General features: G+C 38.0%; 1 long non-coding RNA gene across 1 annotated transcript in view; it reads right to left on the bottom strand.

The window, feature by feature from the left end:
* Positions 1 to 2,260: 2,260 nt before the first annotated feature.
* LOC118766011 overlaps positions 2,261 to 10,000 on the bottom strand; it is a 19,401-nt gene continuing 11,661 nt past the window's right edge. The window contains exon 3 of the long non-coding RNA XR_005001937.1: positions 2,261 to 2,409. This is a non-coding gene — a long non-coding RNA (uncharacterized LOC118766011). The remainder of the gene's footprint in view (positions 2,410 to 10,000) is intronic.

Raw genomic sequence — 10,000 nt, 5'->3', positions numbered from 1 at the left:
CAGTCATGATTAGCAAAATGTGAAACCGGTAGACTCCATGAATATTCTATGTTATAAAATATACAAAAAAATATGTAAATTGTGTGCATTTTCCTTCTTTAGCTAAATATATATATGTGTGTGTGTGTATATATACGTACATACATATACATATATATATATATTTACCTCTCTCTCTCTCACTATATATATATATATATATATTTGTACATAGTTTATCTAATAAACACAATATATGTATTTATGTGTTACTATTAGGTGCCTGAGGATTGCTCTGAGACACCAGACATGTTAAAAACTATTATCTGGCATGCTGTCATTGCATGAAACTGAGAGTAGCACATAAATACATATATTGTGCTTATTAAATAATATTTAACTCTCACTAGGTGGGGTACTTTTTCTCTTGATCTTGCCATCACAGAACAGTACATTATATATGTTGATATATATATGTGTGTGTGTATATATATATATATATATATATATATATATATAATGTGCACACAAGTGAATGAGGAACAAACAAAAAAAAATGGTACCCAACACATTCAGTTGGAGTTACATGTATTATTTAAATCAACTTGATTCGGTTCCATGCTACTTCAAGTTTTACAGGCCCTTAAAAGAGCTTGGCTCCTTCAAAATACTGGAATACCTCCTCATTTGGCATTCCAGAAGCCTGACGGAGTCAGACTTTCATTAGGGGCCTGTGAAACTTGAAGCATCATGGAACCAAATCAAACTGCTTTAAATATTATATATATATGGTTATAGATATATATACATATATATATATATACATTATATATATATGTATATATAAGATATATATATAATGAATCATGATAACGGGAAAATCATTAAATTATTTAACCAGGAGTCAGTGCGGAAATAAAAATCTTATAGGTAATTTTACAAATATTATAATAATATATACATCATCATATCATCATCGTTTAACGTCCGTTTTCCGCGCTACAGCACAGGTTGGACGGTCGACCGGGGTCTGGGAAGCCAGGGGCCGCTCCAGGCTCTAGTTGATCTGGCAGAGTTTCTATACGGCTGGATGCCCTTCCTGACGCCAACCACTCCCTCCTCGCGTGGAGTGGTGCTTTTTACGTGCCCACTTCACAGGGGGGGGGGGGGGGGGGGGGGGTGTCCAGCATCGTTCACGAACGGTTTCGAGCTTTTAAACGTGCCAGCGGCACGGGAGCCAGCCAGGGCGGCGCTGGCAACGTTCAGATGGTCTTACCGGCACAGAGGCCAGTCGGGGCGCGCTGGCATTGGCCACGTTTCGATAGTAGTTTTTATGTGCCACCGGCACAGGCCTCATAACTCCTATTTCCATTGATATTTATTTCGACGTTCATGTTCATGTACTTGACTCAACAGATCTCCTCAGGCACAGCAGGACGATCTGGGATCTTTTGAATGGCAGGGGCTATGTGGAACTGATGCAGGAAGCAGCCCGGGTCTTTGCAGTCACAGCATATCTCCAGAGATCTCGGTCCTTCGCCATTGCCTCATGTGAGGCCCCAGGCTCTGAGGTCATGCTTGACTACCTCATCCCATGTCTTCCTTGGTCTGACCTCTCCCCCTGTTACCTTCAACTGTTTGGGAAGTGGCACTTCTTCAACATCTCTCTATCCATCCGCAGCACATGACCATATTACCATCGCAAGCGTCGCTCTTGCACACCACATCTGATGCTTCTTATATCCAGCATTTTCTCAGGATGCTTACACTCTGTCGTGCATGCACACTGACACTACACATCCAGCGATCATGCTAGCTTCATTTCTTTCAAGTCCACGCATGTCCTCTGCAGTACAGCCCATGTTTCATTACCGTGAGCATGGCGTTCGCACACATGCATCATACAATCTACCTTTCGCTCTGAGGGAGAGACCTTTGCCGCCAGTAGGGGTAGGAGCTTCTGAACTTGCCCAGGCTATTCGTATTCTAGTGGTGATACTCTCTGTGCATCCACCTCCGCTACTAACTGGTCACCCAGGTAGCGGGAAACTATCAACTACTTCTAGTTTCTTCCGCTCCCTGGAGTGTGATGGAATCTGTTTTCTGAGTGTCTGTGTTCTATTGCCCCCTTGTGCATCTGCCGCACATGAAAGCTATCTTATCTGTTAATTTCCCTTTAAATGTTGCTGCACCTCTATGCGTCCATAGCTTACATTGGGGTGCATCTTATGGAGTTCTCTACCTGTACCGTTCCTACAGATTGAGCAGGCCACCTACCCGAGGGGGTGTTTTTGAGTACGCCTTGCTGTTTTACTTACTATTACTTTGGTTTTTGCTACATTTACTCTAAAGGCCCTTTGATTCTAACCCTTGCTTCCACCCCGAAATTTCTTTTCTAGTTTCGGTAGTGATCTGCTATGAGAGCTAAATCTCTGAGAATGACACACTGTGTTTCATTCTCAGAAATTTTAAGGTGGTAATAGCATCTTTTGGTATCTACTTTTCCAGTACGTGGAGAGGCTTATAGCCAATCCCTTGTTATAATTATGTATATAATTAACTAAATAAATGGAGTTAATAGCATTCAGTTAATCACTATACATATCCATCATTTTCTGTTAAAATGTCTTATTGATGAGTTTCATTTCTTCATTTCCCTGAAGAGAAGATTACATTGTCTTACACCTTTTTATTCCTTTGGAATAATACCAATGATATCTTCGAAACATGTGTCGGAAGTAAAAGAATTTGAATAACAACTGCGTTTAAATCCATTTATTAATTTATATATAATAGACATAGGATTGGCTGTGTGGTAAGTAGCTTGCTTACGAACCACATGATTCCGGGTTCAGTCCCACTGCATGGCACCTTGAGCAAGTGTCTTGTACTATAGCCTCATGCCAACCAAAGCTTTGTGAGTGGATTTGGTAGACGGAAAACGGAAAGAAGCCCGTCATATATATATGTATATATATAATATATATATATGAGTGTGTTGTATGTTTTGTGTCTGTGTTTCCCCCCCCCCCCAACATCGCTTGACAAACCGATGCTGTGTGTTTTTTACTTCCGCTGAAATTAGCAGTTTCGGCAAAAAGACCAATAGAATAAGTCTCGGGTCGATTTGCTTGACTAAAGGCGGTGCTCCAGCATGGCCACAGTCACATGACTGAAACAAGTATAAGCGTAAAAGAGAATATATTATACAAAATATTTCACGTAAACCCCAAGTTTCTACCTTTAAAAACAAGGAGTTGCAGCCTTTTCACTTGTGTGATTTTTTGCTACCCTGGTAATAACTATCTATCTATTTTTTCCGTGTTAATCATTAACAAGGGGAAGATACAGACATATATATATAATAAATATTAGGGAATAAATCCAAACATACAGGGAAAAATCAGATTTAGGATTGAATCCAATTTTATAGTAAAATATTATATTATATTAAATTAGAGACAAAACCACTATTAGGCAAATCAAACAATGATAAATATTTTAGATATTTAAACCACCTGATGAATGACTGCGACTCAAAAATTTGAAGAAGTTAGCAGGCAGGAAACGATCGTAGTGTGATATTAATTATATTTTTTTAATAATTTTGTTATATTTAAATAATATGTATTGGCTCAAGTTTTTCATTGTTTGATTTGCCTAATAGTGGTTTTGTCTCTAATTTGATATAATATATATATATATATATATATATATATATTCGTAGGTGAGTCATGTAAGGGACTATAAGTCAGGGAAAAGATGCACTCATATATCTGTCTGCAGAGTGGGTATATTATTTGAAATGTATTAAGTATCCATCTCGGCTGGTCTTATCCATCGGTTTTGTGTAAAGAATACAATGGAGCGTAAAGTTACATAATTGGTTTGTTACCTAACACTCCAGCATATTCTTTACGTGACACCAATTGTTAAGATCAGCCATGATGGATATTTGATACTATACATTTTGAATAATTATATATATATATATATATATATACTCACACATATCATCATCATCAGCATCGTTTAACGTCCGTTTTCCGTGCTAGCACGGGTAAGATGGTTCGACCGGGGTCCGGGAAGCCAGGAGGCTGCACCAGGCTCCAGTCTGATCTGGCAGTGATTCTACAGCTGGATGCCCTTCCTAACGCCAACCACTCTGTGAGTGGAGTGGGTGCTTTTTACGTGCCACCGGCACAGGTGTCAAGGGAGTCTGGCAGCGGCCATGATCGGTTGGTGCTTTTTACGTGCCACCAGCACAGAAGCCAGTCAAGGCGGTGCTGGCATCGGCCACGTTCGGATGTACACACATACACACACACACATGTATGTGTATATATATCTTCTTTTATCTTTTATTTCTTACTAGTGTCAGTCATTAGAGTCTGGCCATTCTGGGGCACCACCTTGGAGTATTTTAGTCAAGCAAATCGACACCCCCTCAGTACATTTTTTTTAAAAGCCTGGTACTTATTTGTTGGTCTTTTTTGCCGAACTGCTAAGTTACAGAAATGTAAACACACCAACACCAGTTATCAAATGCTAGTGGTGGTGGTCATGGTCGTGGTCGTGGTAGTGGAGACACACACTAAGAGATGCACACACACACACATACTATGGGCTTCTTTCAATTTTTGTCTTCTAAATCCATTCAGAAGGATTTGATTGGCCTGAAGCTATAGTAGAAGACATTTACCAAAGATGGTATGCAGTAGGACTGAACCTGGAACCATGTGACCAGGAAACAAACTTCTTACCACACAGTGGTTTGGCTTAACGGTCAGAGAACCATGACACGTAATCATGAGCTGTGAGTTCAAGTCTCATAGCCGGCCGCCAACACCTTTTTTCGATATAAATGATTTCTCTTTTTCACTGATAGTTCTGGCCTTGTACCTATGCAAGAAAGTCAATTTCATTCAATTTATTTTTACGTTTATGAATGAAATGAATGAGTTTGTTTCTTTCTAGCATCTAACTCAATTCTAGGCTCAGTTTCAGAGAGGCACACCTGCATACATATATGCAGACACGTTAGCGTGCCGGGCGAAATGCTTAGCGGTATTTCGTCTGTCGTTACGTTCTGAGTTCAAATTCCGCCGAGGTCGACTTTGCCTTTCATTCTTTCGTGGTCGATAAATAAAGTACCAGTTTTGCACTGGGGTCGATGTAATCGACTTAATCCATTTGTCTGTCCTTGTTTGTCCCCTCTATGTTTAGCCCCTTTTGGGCAATAAAGAAATATATGTGACTATACATTCCTATAGTTAAAGATGCATGTGCTAATGTAAAAATGTGTTTAGAATTTGTGTGTAATTATACACAAAGAACACACACACACACATACACGCATGCACACACACACACAACACACACACACACACACACACACACACACAAACAAATAAACTTGTTGACAGTTTTACACAATATTTGGGGAGGTTATAAACGTTGCCGAAAACCGTCGTTCACACCAATAGTTGAATGAGAATGGCAAAAGGCTCTCTGAACATTTTCTATACAGACAAGCTGTGTTTTGTAGTCTGCGACTTCTTCTTTGCAATATTTGAAGTATTTTCTTAGCAATGATATTTCTGCCTGAAATAACCGTCTTTCAAACTCCAAAAGTCATTGAAAACAAAATGAGGAAAAAAAGAAAAAAGAAAAAAAGTAAAACCTACTTCAGTCACAAAATTTTTCCTGAATGTCCATAATCTCTATATACAAAATGACAAATGTAATTTTTGTTTTCAATCACAGGAGGTTAAACTGGTAATAGAGTTGTTTCCCCCTTGTATATCTCTTTCTTTTTTGCTTGTTTTCGAATAACATACTGGGAAATGGTATGATGCAGTGTGTTGCTTTAGTAAAAGACTTTTTATTGTTGCTTTGTGCTCTTAGCTGATCAGTCAATAGTTAAGGAGATGTAAGTACAATATTAGGCCAATGAAATAGAAGAACATGGACAATCTGAAAGAAAAAGAATGACAAGAAATTTAAGAATAGAGAAATCAAAATACAAGAGTAAAAAGTAGTAAAATTGAAATACCAGAAAGGAGAAGGGGAAAAAAAACCCAGGGAAACTCGGGAAGCAAAATGAAAATCAAAATAGAAGCTTGAAAAAATTAGCTGTTGTGGAAGAAGAATGAAAGATATCTTCAAATAAGAATTGAGAAGAAGAAGAATTAAGAAGATCAAGAAGAAATTGGGAAGTTCGAGAAGAAGAATTTTAAAGATCAGAATAAATTAAAAATATCAAGAAAAATTTAAAAGGAGATCAAGAAATATTTTTAAAAAAAAGCAATTGAGAGTAAGGAGAATGGAAAATACGAAGAACAAATGTTTGGAAGGTTGAGAACTGGGGATATCAAAAAGTAGAATAATTGAGAAAAAGACAATTGAGGAGATTGAGAAGACTTATATGAGTAAGATTGATCAAAAGAATAATTGGGAATGAGTTTAGAAAGAAACACAAGAAACATTACTAAGACTATCAAGAAGAATTGGGAAGAACAAGAGGAATTGAGAATTGAAAAGAAGAATTTGGAAGTTCAATGTTTGGTTGATAATCTATGCCAACAAGTAATAAGCTAGGGCAGTGTTGTATGGACCAAAATCTCTACCCTATGGCGAAGCTGCAGTGATAGATGATGTTATTTACTGGATAGACTTAGTCCATTGTGACATCAGTTTTATCTATTCACTAGCAGTATCACCCGGCGTTGCTCTGGTTTGTTTTGACCCTTTAGAATTGGAATTTTTGAAAAGCAAAAATTTTGCATTATGTAGCTTATTATTTTCTTTAAGTAAACATTTTTCTGGTTGAAATACACCGTAAAATGGTGACACAGCAGTAAAAAAATCGTAAAAATAGGGATTTTCATAGAAAAAAAAGCACCTTTTTGATGTAAATAATTTTTGGTGTTAACATGGTCCGATTTGAATTTTTTCCTTCTACGGAATGAAGAGCAAGCCTTCTTCTATCATACTCTGAGTTTTGGTCAACTTGTGCCGCAGGATCTTGGAGGAAATAGTGTTAGTTGAAGGCTACCAAACCTGCCACACACAGACAGCTTCAGTTTTATATATATAGATAACACCCTTTATTATGGCCAACACAACATGCATGCATATGCACGCACACATACACACACATCTTATAATTTACTCAAATATACATTAAAAGGTATAATGCAAGAAAAATTAAAGTAAGCAGGAATGATTGAAATCATAAAGATCAAAATAAATAAGATGAATTGAGAAAAATCAAGATGACTTGAGAGGAAGATCAATAAGAACAAGATGTATTGAGAAGAGAATCAAGGATCAAAATGTATTGAGAAGATCAAAATGAACAAGATGAATGAAGAGGAAGATCAAGAAGAACATGATGAACTGAAGGGAAGATCAGAAAGAACTACATAAATTGAGAGGAAGATTAGGCTGAACCAGATGAATTGAGAGGAAGATCAAGAACAAGATTAACTGAGAGGAAGATCAAGTAGAACAAGATGAATTGATCGAAAGATCAAGTTCAAGAAGGATTGAGAAGATCGAGAAGGATATATTGAGAAGGAAGTCTAGGACAAAATGGATTGAGAGTATCAAAAAGAACAAGATGAGGTAGATCAAGATGAATGGAGAGGAAGATACACCAACACCAAAAAAAGAAAAAAAAGGAAAGAAAAGTGAGGGGAGTTATGAAGGTAAAAGTCAAGAGATCATGAAGAATAAGATGAGTTGAGAAAGGGATCAAGAAGAATAAAGTGAATTGGAAAGATCAAGAAGGACATGTGAAATAAGGAAGAAAATCAAGAGCAAATGGATTGAGAATATTAAGAGGAATAAGAAGAAGCGAGGAGATAAGGAAGAATTGAGAAAAGCAAGGAAAATAAAGAAAATTGAGAAGAAGATTAAGCTGAACCAGATGAAGTGAGAGGAAGATCAAGAAGAACAAGATTAACTGAGAGGAAGATCAAGTAGAACAAGATGAATTGATAGAAGGCTCGAGTTCAAGAAGGATTGAGAAGATCAAGAAGTATGGGATATTGGGATATATTGAGAAGGAAGTCAAGGACAAAATGGATTGAGAGTATCAAAAAGAACAAGATGAGGTAGATCAAGATGAATGGAGAGGAAGATACACCAACACCAAAAACTGAAAAATGAAAGTGATGGTGGGTTATGAAGGTAAAAGTCAAGAGATCATGTAGAATAAGATGAGTTGAGAAAGGGATCAAGAAGACTAAAGTGAAATGGAAAGATCAAGAAGGACATGTGAAATAAGGAAGAAAATCAAGAGCAAACGGATTGAGAATATTAAGAGGAATAAGAAGCGAGGAGATAAGGAAGAATTGAGAAAACCAAGGAAAATAAAGAAAATTGAGAAGAAGTTTAGGAAAAAATCAAGAAGAAAATTGTTTGAGATGAAAATGAAAAAGTCGTCTTCAGAAGGTCAAGATAAATTAAGATCGAGAAGAACTGTGATGAAAACAGACAGGAAGAAATGAAGTAAAAATATTACGATGCATGAAGAAGATTAATAAGAATGATCAAGATAAGGAAGGAGAAGATAACAAAAAGAAGAAGAAGAAGGAAGAGGGGAGGAGAAGAAGAAGAAGAAGAAGAAGAAGAAGGAGGAGGAGGAAGTGGGGAGAAGAAGGAGGAGGAGAAGAAGAAAAGGAGGGGGAGGGAGAAGGAGGAGGGGGAGGAGAAGAAGAAAGATGATGATGAGGAGGAGAAGAAGAAGAAGAAGGAGGAGAAGAAGAAGAAGAGAAGAAGAAGAAGAACAACAACAACAACACAGCAATGATGATGATAAACAACATCAGGGAAAAGACAAAGAAGGAAAAGAAAGATGAGAAAGGGAGGGAGAAGGAGGAGGAGGAGGAGAGAAGAGGAAAAAAGAGGTGGAGGGAAAAGAAGGAGAGGTGGAGGAGGAGGAAGAAGAAGAAGAAGACAGTGAGAAATAGAGTGATGTTAAATTAGAAAAAAAATGGGAGGAACTGTGAAATAGAAGAATAATAATGAAGAGAAAGCAAGGTAAGACTAGAATTAACAACCAGCCAACCAGTCAACAAGTTGACCAGCCAAGCATTTAAACTAAGTAACCAATTAAGCAAGCAAGCAAGTAGTTAATTAACTAATTAACCAACAATGCAGTCAACCAAAGTTAACCAAGAAGAATAAGATGGAACAGTTCTTTATCAGCTTCAAATGTAATAAGTATTAGTAGAGAGAAGTATTAGTAGAGAGACAGAGAGTGATAGAGAGGGGACAGAGTGAGAGGGAGAGACAGAGAGTGAAGAAAGAGAGAGAGAGAGAGAGAGAGTGAGAGAAAGAGAGACAGAGAGTGAGAGAGAGACAGAGAGTGAGAGAAAGAGAGAGTGAGAGAGAGAGACAGAGAGTGAGAGGGAGAGAGAGACAGAGAGTGAGGGAGAGAGAGAGAGACAGAGAGTGAGAGAGAGATTGAGCGAGAGACAGAGAGTGAGAGAAAGAGAGACAGAGGGAGAGGGAGAGAGAGGGAGAGGGAGAGAGAGACAGAGAGTGAAGGAATCAGAGTGAGAGAGAGAGTGAGTGAGAGAAAGAGAGAGAGAGGGAGAGAGACAGAGAGTGAGAGGGAGAGCAAGTTAGAGAGAGAAAGAGAGAGGGGAGAGAAAGTGAAAGAGAGCAAGATAGAAGGAGTGAGAGAGAAAGAGAGAGCGAGAGAGAGAGCAAGGTAGAGGGGGGGAAAGAGAAAGAGGGAACAAGACACAGGGAGAAAGAAAGAGAGAGAGAGAGAGAGAGAGAGAGAGAGAAAACAAGATAGAGGAAAAGCAAGAGAGAGATGGAGAAGAAGAGAGGCAGGGCAGAATGAAAGAAGGAAGAAATGTTTGAGTAAAAGAAAGAAAGGAATATGGCATAGTAAGATGGAGGCAGCTGGAAGCGATCTCACAGCTGAAAATCGAATTAAAGGTTATTTTATCACATTATACTGAGAAAGCTTGCTAGTAGGTCAAATGGTTATGACATCAGA

Source organism: Octopus sinensis, linkage group LG14 (assembly GCF_006345805.1).
Source record: "Octopus sinensis linkage group LG14, ASM634580v1, whole genome shotgun sequence".
Lineage (NCBI taxonomy): Eukaryota > Metazoa > Mollusca > Cephalopoda > Octopoda > Octopodidae > Octopus > Octopus sinensis.
The sequence above is the reverse complement of the archived record's forward strand: the minus strand, read 5'-3'. Positions and strand labels throughout refer to the sequence as shown.